Source organism: Dermacentor andersoni, chromosome 2 (genome assembly GCF_023375885.2).
Source record: "Dermacentor andersoni chromosome 2, qqDerAnde1_hic_scaffold, whole genome shotgun sequence".
Classification (NCBI taxonomy): Eukaryota; Metazoa; Arthropoda; class Arachnida; order Ixodida; family Ixodidae; genus Dermacentor; species Dermacentor andersoni.
Genome location: NC_092815.1, coordinates 124,193,070 through 124,204,699, shown reverse-complemented (window position 1 = coordinate 124,204,699; position 11,630 = coordinate 124,193,070).

Below are 11,630 nucleotides of genomic sequence, written 5' to 3'. Positions count from 1 at the left end.
CTAATGTGACGTTTCTTTAACATCCAGAGAGGTCATTCTGAGACTTTCCTTGTTTCGGGTATATGCGACATACTCCGATATCATTCCACTATGCTATGGCACTCGCATGAACACATGAACACATGTCCCACATGAACATGGCAGCATTATGACGACTGCACGATACCGGCTCAGTGACAACAACGAAATGTTGAAGAAAGAGTAACGTCGATGGAACGACAAAGGCGGTATTATGACCACGGCATGACGATGAGATGTCGATAATTAAATGATGACGATGGTATAATGACTACACCGAAACGACGACGATGACATGAGGAGGACGAGATGACGACGAGAGTATGGCAAGAATGGCGTGACGCCAACGGTAAGACCACAACCGAATGAAGAAGCTGGAATGGTGACGATAATATGACGACGAGCTAGGGCATGATGGTGAAGGTATAAAAACTATGCATAATAGCGGCTATCTGAAGAAAAGAGAATGACGACGACGGCATGACAACGGCGGAATAATCCCGATTTAATGATGGCAGCATGATTACAATAGGATGAAGAACAAGGAATAACGTCGATGGATCGACGAAGGCATCGTGGTGATGACATAATGACAGTGATGATGATGGTAAAACAACCACGTGACGACGGTGAGATGATTGACAATGGTAAGACGACAGGTACGTACGTGACGACGATAGATGACGACGACAGCATGACGAGAGTCGGATAAATAAGAATGACAGTGATGGAACCACCGTGGTTGCATCGTCCCGACGGTACGAGAACGAAGGCACGATGACACAATGATGACACTGGCACGACAACCGAATGCTGACATTGGGATGACAAGAATATGCTCACAATGGCGTGATGGCGACTATATTATGAAGCATGTGTGTGACGACAGTGGCGTGACGGCGATGGCATGTTGAGAGTCGGATGGCGAAGCTGGAAAGATCGTGGTGGCACCACCACGACGGCATGACCCCAACAGTTTCACAACGGATGCATGATAGCGGCTGTCCGACGATAACGACTTGACAACATTAGCGTAACCGCGATTGAATGACTACAGTACGATTACAATAGAATGACGAAAAATATTGCGTTGTTGGAAGGACGAAGGTGGTATGACGACGATGGCATAACGACACGGTTATCGCGTTGCTAAAGTGGTTACGATGGTAAAAATACAACCTGACATCGACGGCATGACGACAATGGTATGCTGACGACTGCGTCTCTGTCTCTGTATGTCTGTTTCTCTATTCGTTTTGCCTCTACTCTATTCGTTTTTCCCTTCCGTGATTGAGCTTTGGAAAGCGATGCCAAGCTTTGTGGCAAATGCACTAATGTTTGTTAATTTCAAAAATCGTTAAACATGTATTTCTGTGACATATTTAGGAAGGAGAGGCGGGCTAGTCGGCGATCGATATTGGAATGCATTATGTAACCGCGCAAACGACAACGTACGAAGAAGGAAACCGCGCTTGTCCTGTGTGTTTTCTTCCTCGTCCGTTGTCGTTTGCACGGCTACATAATACATTCCAGTATTTCTGTGATTTTGCTGCCGCTAGATGCACCTGTATATATGGTTTGTCTGTATTTAAAACCCTCCCTGTAAGAACCCTCAGCAGAGAGTTGACAGTATGAAATAAAAAAACAAAAAGAAATAGACGTGAGTAGAAAAATCTGTTTTCTCAGCAACCACTGCGCCACTTTTGAAGATGTTTGTTGCATGCAAAAGTAACCTCTTCCGACCGTATGAAATGCCATACGCGCGCCCACACATATATACATATGACAACACAAGCACACACGCACGTACAAACGCACACGCACCTACAAACAAGCGCACGTACAGGATCGCATGCACGTAAACGGGCCTACAAACTCGAACACAGACCCACACACAAACACGCACGCATACGTACACACCTATGCTCGGACGCACGCATGAACACAGGCACGAACACACGCAAGAGCACACAAACACATACATGCATGCACGCACATAAATACGCACACAAGGAAACATGTGCGCACAAACCCACAGATTTAAAACACAAACATTTACGTACACACTGCGTATTTGTACACATGCACATCACACACACGCACTAACCTGCGCACGCGCGTACACGCGAGTACAAAATCGCATGCACTCACAAACACAAGCAGGCGTACGCAAGCCAAAGAGAACGCACGAACACGTATTTATACACCCTATATTTGTACACGCAGATCACTCAAACTCAGACACACGAACACAAACATACAAACGCAGACACTCACGCGTGCACAAACACGCGCGCACAAACGCGTATGTACTTACAAACACGTACATGCGCGCACCCACGAACTACTCACTGGATATACTTGTACACGCGCTCCACATTCCCGCAGACACACACGCATCAACACGCACACAAACGCACACAGACGCATGCAGTGCGACAGACGCACTCTTAAACACGCGCTCATGACATGCGCACAGAAAACCTGCACACACGAAGCTATGGCCGAAAAGACACTGAAGAAAGGCGTCCAGCAACCAGCAACTGCATTACATGACCGCACCAGAGACAACCAGCATGGCACCATCGCTTCCGAAAAGTGGCATGGACTCGGTCAAAGGGTGTCCTCACCCTGAACGTCAGCTCTGCTACCGAGTCACCCTAAGAAACAAGACCGAGAGAAAGAAGCACGGCTGCCGCATGACGCATTTCGCAGCGTTTTGGAGGCCATGCGCAGGCTTCGCGGTGGCACCGCTAGATGGCACCGTGTGTCTTTAGAGAAGCGCAAATGAGGACTCGCGCTGCTGTAGACGCCTTATACATCACTCATTTCGGCAGTGGAAATGTGTTATACCCTCATAGCGATTCAACAATAAGCGCATTACCGTCGACGGCCATCGTGACAAGGATTACGCCCTTTTTCTTTACCAATCTTCTTTTGACAGCTTGATAGAAGCTTGCTTTATTATAATATGAAGCCATAATACTAATGCTTCTACATTTACTGGCGATGTCACACCTTTTGTCATTTTTGCTGCAGACTTCACAGGCTCTTAATTCACAAGTTTTATGTTTCTCAGCCGTTTCATCTTTATAGGTACCGTTATTGCGAAGGCAGACAGTGAAGACTGAAAATTCTGTCCCTGCTTCCGCCGCAGTACCCTCACCACAATTTCTTGCATCAAAGTCCAAAGCTCTATAGACGTATTAAAGAATACCCATTAAGCTCCCGTTCAATTCTTAACTTCATTCGTTGACGTTCCTGCTTTTACGTACCGCATATGTACTATGGCGCCGCTGTAGTGCCGTGACTTAGCCTATCAATTGCAGCGCTTCATTGGCGTCTTTTTTAACGCAGAAGGGTTTTTGTTTGTTGGCCTCCGTTCGCCACCTACTTCCTGTCAAGAGGTGCCACTTAAATTACGTCACCACCACCACGTAGTTGCGGAGATCTAGAAAATCGACGGCTGTACGCATGTGTCTCCTTTGGAGGAGCGTGTGGACTCTTTGTCGCCGTGACCCTTTCCTTCTGATGTATACATGTATCACTTAGTGCGTTGGTGTCACTAGTCCACTCTGAAGAATTGACCAATATTAACCCTTCACCCTCTTTCAGGTCGGCTGATTTGCCTCAATGTATGGGGCATATCCCCTATTGCGAATCGGCCAAGAAACGAATGAGTTAGAAATATAATTACTGAAGTAAAAAAAAAAAACACGATGATAAATGTTTATCATAATAAAAGAAAAGTTAAATGACGTAACGTTTAAAAATTTACCAATGCAATCGTCTTGAATTAAATGGAAATTTCTGAACGGCTTCGGATAAACCAGTATGACAAAGTCTTATTCTTGTAGCCGCTGTGCGCTTTCTTTCTTTTCTGTTTTGCTCTTGTGGCCCGTCACGTACCATTTGCCTTTTAACGCGAACGCGTCTCTTTCCTTTCCTTTCTTTACTATGCTCTCCCGCTAACTTTGGCCCAACGAAACTTCAGAACCCACTTCAAATCGCCGTACTCCCTACGTTGGAACCCAAGAATCGGCGCTTCTCTTGGGTGCACTCGAGACCGCGCGGCTACAGCAGTTGGTCCCGAGCGCCGGGGCGCGCTGCGCCCTGGCACCCTAACCGTGGGCTGCACTTGGCGGCACTCCACGCCCCTTTGATCTCCAACAGGACGTGTCGACTACTCGCAGGGCAAGTGAAAGGACTGATCGATAGCGGCGCCGAAACGTCGAGCCGTCGCCGGTCAACGACTCGCGCGACTCCATCAACGAAGCGTCTTTTCCTGCCGCCGCCGTATCGACTCGCGAGGCGCCACGAAGGACTCCGCGGGGACGCTGCCGCACTCTCTTCTTCTCTTGCGGATACGACATCATTGCACGCCTTGGCACGCCCTTCTATAAGGGCGGCAGTGTCGCGAGTTTCTGCCTCTAGATTTGCGATTCGATTACGAAGCGCCGGAACAGCTTAGTTACGTGCGCGGACTGCATCGGTGTGCTAGTGAACCTGGGTCGCTCATATGGGCGGACGCTATCAGAAACGTGTCCAGCTATATGAGAGTGAAAAGGGCGATGTATACTCATGAATTCACCCTGAATACTTTTCACCGAGCTTCGGTGTAAATCTCTTTTTTTCTGTCTTTTCATCTTTGTTTGTTCCAACCCGACGATACTCTCGATGCCGTCATACTATCATCTTCAGTCTGCATAGCTGAACCGACTTGCGCGTCCAATGTATAATTTCTTCTTAATAAAGCGCAGTTACATCAAACACGAGTTATCCTTGAATGGTATAACTAAGGCGCCAGAATGCACAAAATAAAGATCATATTTGACTGCTACTGAGAGGTGGCTGTTGATGATTTAAGGAGCTCTTTAACACATATTTTATTGGATTCACGTTCGAGTCAAACTTCGACGATTGAAGGCTTTAATTATGGGTTGTTGAGCGTTTCGGAACAGAATTGGAGCGCCTTGCAATTTTGTAATATGTTTTACTTTGCGACCCGTGTACACTTACACAGAATAACCGGCAGCCCAAGCTGCGAACAGGCTAATGGACGCCCAAACGCGCGTTAGCCTGGATAGGCTAACACCGGTGGAGGTGTTGTAGATGTTTAATATAGACAGCACTTGATAAACATTCATTATTGAAAAGAATGTACAGATCCCATGCACTGTGGGAATGTTATAGGATGCAGTTTGCAGGCAGCTGAATATACAGCATTGTTTGGCGTTCCACAAAGCGTTACCTAGTTGACCAAGAGTTTGTGTAAATCCAATATTTTTGCGTGCGACGAGATTATAGTGAACTAGAATGTGTGCATGACGACAGCAGGAAGATGACGACGACGGTAACAAAAAAAATTAAATTATGGGGTTTTACGTGCCAAAACCACTTTCTGATTATGAGGCACGCCGTAGTGGAGGACTCCGGGAATTTCGACCACCTGGGGTTCTTTAACGTGCACCTAAATCTAAGTACGACGACGGTAACAAGGATTGCATGATTTCTACGAACGATTAAATTGATGTGAAAGAGTGACATGGAGGTGCTAGATGGGTATGAAACGCAGAAACTAAATGCTCACTGAAAGCAGTGCGTGACATTGCTTAGAAGACAGATACTGGTGACTTGAAAGCGGTACTGTAGCACAACCTGAAGCCCGTGTCCTTTTATACCCATTCGGACGTGTAGTGTGGTGCAACTGCGGACCTCGGCCGTAACACTGCCATAGTCAAATACGATGCAGCGTTGTCGTACTCGGATACAACGTGCATCAGGAAAGCCGTCTCGATTTTTGATTAAGCGGCGTGGTAATGACGAGAAGGGCCGTGATAGTGCGGTACGAGCTTTAAGGTGAACGAGAATGCGGCGAATTGCTGTCCAATGCGCGGAAATGAACGGCCGTGGGAAACTTGCTGTTCACCCGCTGTTTGCACGGATGCAACCACCACCCGGTGTTCCGCTGCCGAGTGACCCAAATTTTCTCACGCGTGCCACCTGGATGGAGCGCCTATAGCACGCGAAAAATCCAGCTGTGGAAGAAGATGACGACGAAGGTACGAGACCGAAATTTGAGACCGAAATCACCGCACCGACTGGCAATGGGCCAGTGCCATCAGCGCCTTCGCAGAGGGAGGGGCAGTTTATGGGAGCGGTGGCACGGAGCTAGCTGTGGAAAGAGACACCTATGAACGCGTCACCCGTGGCACGAGCGTGTTCGCGTGGTTACGTCGAGGGACGGTGAAGCTCAATCCAGGAACTGGTACCGAGCTGCGCTCTAAAACTTGAGTTTGAGTATTTTCGGGCACTGATGGCGTTTCTTGACAAATGAACTAAAGGAAACGTAACGATGAGGAAAAAAACATGTCGGTAATATAGCTAGAGCTCGTCTACGGTAAAACAAAACTTGTTTGCTTCATTCTTAAGCTCGCGCATGGCGACGCATGTGGAGCGACACTATTTACGGTAACCATTTAGCGTAGGTGTTATAGCGCTACCTCCACAACGTTGAGCTGTTGCACTGACTCTCAAGAATAAGTGCAGCAGCATAATTAAATATATTAACGGGTAGTTTTTTAGAATATACTCACGAATTGCGACAAATTCTATGTTTTCAAATCTCCATAACCAGCCTGAAACATTTGTCATGAAAAACAGCGCTAGCGATTTGTTATAAAACAGGACAGCACTCAGCACATAAACTCATGTTTTATGTCGGCCACCGACCGTAGGCATGCATTGTAAAGAATAATGGTCAGATTCATGCTGTTAACACACTTGTTGGAAAAGTATTCGCTTGAGCTTTTCAGTTTATTGATGTAGCAGCAAAGTGTAGTAAATACTACGAAAGTTTTTTTTGCCTCACCCACTGCCAATATGCCGCCGCTGGGGCATAAATGGTAGTGACATCATGCTTGACTAAACCATCATTTGTTTAAGAGCCTCCGCCGCTGCCAGGCACTCGGGAAAATTTAGTTTTGATGACATGTTCCAACTTAAGCGGCATTTCGTGTTTCTACAAATTTAACATCGCTGTGGGATAATTCACCGCCACGAAAACAAGAACGAAACCTTTAATATTGTTCCGCGGCGCTTGTGCATGAACGCAAAAACCACGCAGCTGAGTTGCATTTTGGTGTGTCTCGAGTGAGTGAGCCCGGCCGAGAATAATTTTGGTGAGTTTCTGAAGTAAGAGTGAGCCCTGAGCAAAAATAAATTTTTTTGTGAATCAGTCTGAGTGAGCTCTCTTTACTTTACCGTCCTAAACACGCAGAAACAGCTGTAATTATTATACTTAGTTGTGCAATCATCGTTAAGCCAGGTATGACGGCTGTGCCTAGGTCGGTGGCTAGACATGACTGTGATTAGGCTTGGGTAGACACGCATCGTTCGACGGCGCGACTCCTGCTGTGCCACAGGGAAAGTGCAAGTGCTAGACGTGCAAAGAGACGCCACGAACATGCCCAGCGTCTAAGCACAAACGGACAGGGCGCGAACGCTGTCGCCACATTGATCTCGACGGTGCGACGCATGTTCCATTCCGGACCCTCTTCAGTGAAGCAGTTCGCCGGGCGATATCTGCGGGGTGGTCAGACGCCGCTTGGCGACGACGGCTCAAAGCCTCCCGCTCACGCGCAACGCTCAGAGAAGACGGCCCGGCCTCGCTCTCATCCATGGCCAAGCTCGAGCTTGGTGTCCCTCTTAGCCAGGCGCGCGGCGAGTCAGGTGGTCAGGCGGCGACGCAGCTGCGGAAAGCGCCTGCCCCAACCCGGCGGCAGCGGCGGACCACTAGAGGTTCTCACTATATTACCTAGAGGGAAATCTGGCGCTGCTGCGCTGTAGTATGTATGGGAATGCCTGTATATTGTGACTTCGGATTGGCATCGTTCTCGGAGAGCCAGGCGCGCACCATTCCGTCTGTCACAATGATTCATATTCTACTAAACCTGCACGTAAAAAGCTGTGTTAGCTTTATTATGACACAAAACATGTTTTCTTTAACTATAAGAACTTGTTATTGCATGTACAATTATATGATACGTAAAAAGCATCCGCGGTCCGCTAAAGTTGGAGGACAGACGACAAGATTCTCGCTCACTTTGAAACAGTTTGTCGTCTATTCTTGCTTTTCTTCCCTTCGTCATGCATCGTAGATGAGTAAATATGCAATTTGCGTGAATGGAACCATTTTATGGATATTTTACTTTCAGAACGTGTTATTTGTGTAGCCAAATCCACATTTTAGACGAAGCCTCCTACAACACCAGCCAACACAAGCCTCGCAGCCACATATACCGTCCTTCCCATGACCGCACGGCGCCTCTTAAGAAACTCCCATAGACGGTGGCGCCAGATTTCCCTCTAGGTATTATAGTGAGAAATTCTATGGGCGGCCCTCGGCGAGACGAGTCACGTGATGCGTTAGCTAGGCTATGGCACACCTGCGGTCAAATGAAGGCCAAACTGCTTGCGACGGTGAAACTCGCTTTGATGCGGTTACTAAAGCTCTCGCTTTAAGACATAGCTAAATTTTCGGCGGGAACAGCAGTGTGATACTGGATACATTGCACAAGTACATAAAAAAAATTTGGAGGACGCTTAAACTTCGAGTGGAACGCGAAAGCGTTCAAGGACCCCTTACTGCTTTTCATGCTTCCCGGCAACTGCAGCTTATGTAACCCTAACCACGGCCGCTGAATAAAACCTTTTTTTTTTTTTTATCCAGCGGCCATGCCCTAACGTTTAGCGGGAAACGCTGGCTGCAAACGCTATGCACGAAGGCGAGCTTTCTTGTAGAAACGTGGCCTCTTGCGTGGGTCGATTTCCTGTTATTGTTTCGCACTACTAATATTTCAGTCTGAGAGGATATAACATAAGAGGTATGCGCTGTCGCCGTTATTTTTTTTTTCATGACATTCGTTTGTGGGCTGCCATTCTCAAAATTTCGAGGAATAACTTTATAAAGAATGGAAGACAAGGTATGAGCAACTTTGGTGGTCAGATGTGGGTGGGTATGCGTGGTTCGACATTGGTTCGAAATTCTTTTTGCCGGAACGTCGTCTCACGGCGACGCCGGACGCCGACGCCTGATTTTCTGCGACACGGGCTCCTTAACGCTATCGCGTTAAAAATCAAGGTTGGTAACAGCGCGGCTTTTCGCCGCAACTACGATTTTGCCCTTGCTTTCACGAACGTGCGCAACTACTTTCACCCGCCGTGTCTTTAGGCTGTTTCACATGGCGCGATTTCCAGTCAGCAACACAGCGAATTCCGTCGCTCAGCGACCGCCACGACGTCGTGGGCTCTCCGCGACTGGATTCCAATAAGTTGGTCTCACCGTCGCCGAGTCGCAGCGATCGGCGCGATGTGGGCGGGCAATGTATGTGACGAAACAACGCGCCGTCAAAATAGGCGCTTTCCTGTTTTAATTACCACGCGGTGGTAGCTCTGTGGAGCAATGTCGCGCGCCACTTTTGGCTACGACCAGCGTTTGCGGCTTAGGAGCTTCATAAACAGTTTTCTTCCGCTTACACGATTCGTTCAAAAGGAGAAGTTGTACGCTATCCAGGTCGGGAGAAGGACGCCGCTTCAACATAAGGCACGGACCCACTCGATCGCCATCGTCGTCAACTTCTTCATCGCTACAAATTGCGCCAGCTGCTTATACATGCACACTCAATAGTAGCTTGCTCTTCTGCAAAAGCAACTACTCATCCAGGAAAAATTGTTTTGCCTTCCATAGTGACAACAAAACTAGAGTGTACTAAAGGGAACCACTCCACCGACGCCCTATGAGCCGCGCTCACATAGTTCTGGTGTTGCGCAGCGCCTCACTCACCGTATCTGCAAGCTGTCGTAGTAAAGTTTCAACGCTTTTAAACGTTAAAGATAGTGTACTTATTCTGTTATCAAATAGGAAAGTTGGAATATTTGACTAGGTTCCATGTTTTTATTTAACGATGCGGGCATGGATACTTCGTGAGCAGGAGGCAACCTTGCGCATCCCTGCGACGGAAATCACGCTGCCGCAAACGCATGTGAAAGCTGCCAGCGAAAATCGCTCTGCGACGTGCGCGGCGGAACGATTTTTTTTTCGCCCCAATCGCGCCATGTGAAACAGCCTTTTCGGGGAGCACCGAAAGTCGGCGCCGCCCTTCCACGTCCTCTTCCTCCGTGTGTTTCCGCTGCTTGTCATTATGCCAATTAAGCAGGCTTGGAAGAATGGTGGGCGAAGCAGCGCTGCAAAGCGCACAGCATTCAGGTACTTGCGAGCATAGTGCATGCCGTGTAAGTATTCCCTGTCTCTCTCGCGGCCAAGATCAAACAGGCGCGCTGTGGGCTGCGTTGTTGTGAGAAGCGAGAAAGTTCGACGCTGCCAGAGTTTCTCCTGCTGTTACGTTTCGCCTACGACGCGCGGTATAGCCGGCGCGGATGCAACGGACGCCGGGGCTTCGTTCAAAGCGGCGGACATTTTGGCCCGTTCGGAGCTGCCGCAAAGCCTCCCCGCCAAGCGCGTCCAGGCGTGTTTCAGTGCCACGTGTCTTCGTGTGTGCGTGTGTGTGTGTGTGCCCACGCTTGTCAAAGCGCGGCAGCCGGGGAGAGGAGCTCCCGAAGTGTGAAGCGAGGAGGTCTGACAGGCGCCGGCTTGGCGGATGCGTCACTACACTCGTCTCAACGTGTCTCTCAGCTCGTCCGTGCCCCGCCGTCACGTGGTCTCGTCACGAGGCCTTCCTCTTGCCCTCGACTCCGAGAGTATAAGAGCAGCTGCCTCCGGACGCCGAGAGAGAGGCTCCGATTTCTTCTGTTGAGTAACGTGCTCTCCCGTCTCTCCACTTCGGTCGACCTGACCGCCCGCTCTTTTGCGATGTTAGAATAAACAAGTTGTTCTGTTACCAGTCGACTCATGCTTTGCCGGGACCTTCGGATGCTTCCAGTTGTGCCCCAGGCCGCCAGGCCAACGCTACCCTTGGGGCTTGCGACCCATTTGCAACAACGGGCGTCAGCGCTGAGGTTCCAACACTGCTTAGTAGGTTTCGTAAGCGCAGTAGCAATTCCCGTTGAGCGTTTTTTCGAACCCTCCCCTTTTTGCTTGGGCGCTCGAGCCTTCGTATGGAAGCCGTGGTGGCTGCCGTTCAGCGTGGCTTATCATCGCACTGTTCATTGGCTGGTCACGCTGCTATAAACTACGCTTTTGGCATTGCCTATGATGAGTGGCACTACTATCGCCTCTGTGTAGCAGCCGCTCATTACGAATGCTCAGTGTACAGCGCAACCTTCGAGGTTCGGGAAGATTCCTTGCTAAGTAAGGAAGATTTCATTGTTAGGCCCTCGCGATTGTCCTCGTCGTAGTTCGACTGAACGTCGCCGATGTGTCTTGACTGACGGAAAATGCGAATAGCGACGAGCAGGTCGCCGAGTAAATAGCATCGGCAAGCCAGCCTTCTACGATGCCGCCCCATGAAATTCGCCCCATGACTTCAGCAGTAAGCTCGGTATACAGTTATTGGGCTTCTTCGAACACTGTATGGTACGCGGTAGGTTTTAGCGCAGCCCTTATCGTGCGCTCTCGATTCCACGCGCTCATCTAACAAAAATTATTGCTTTCG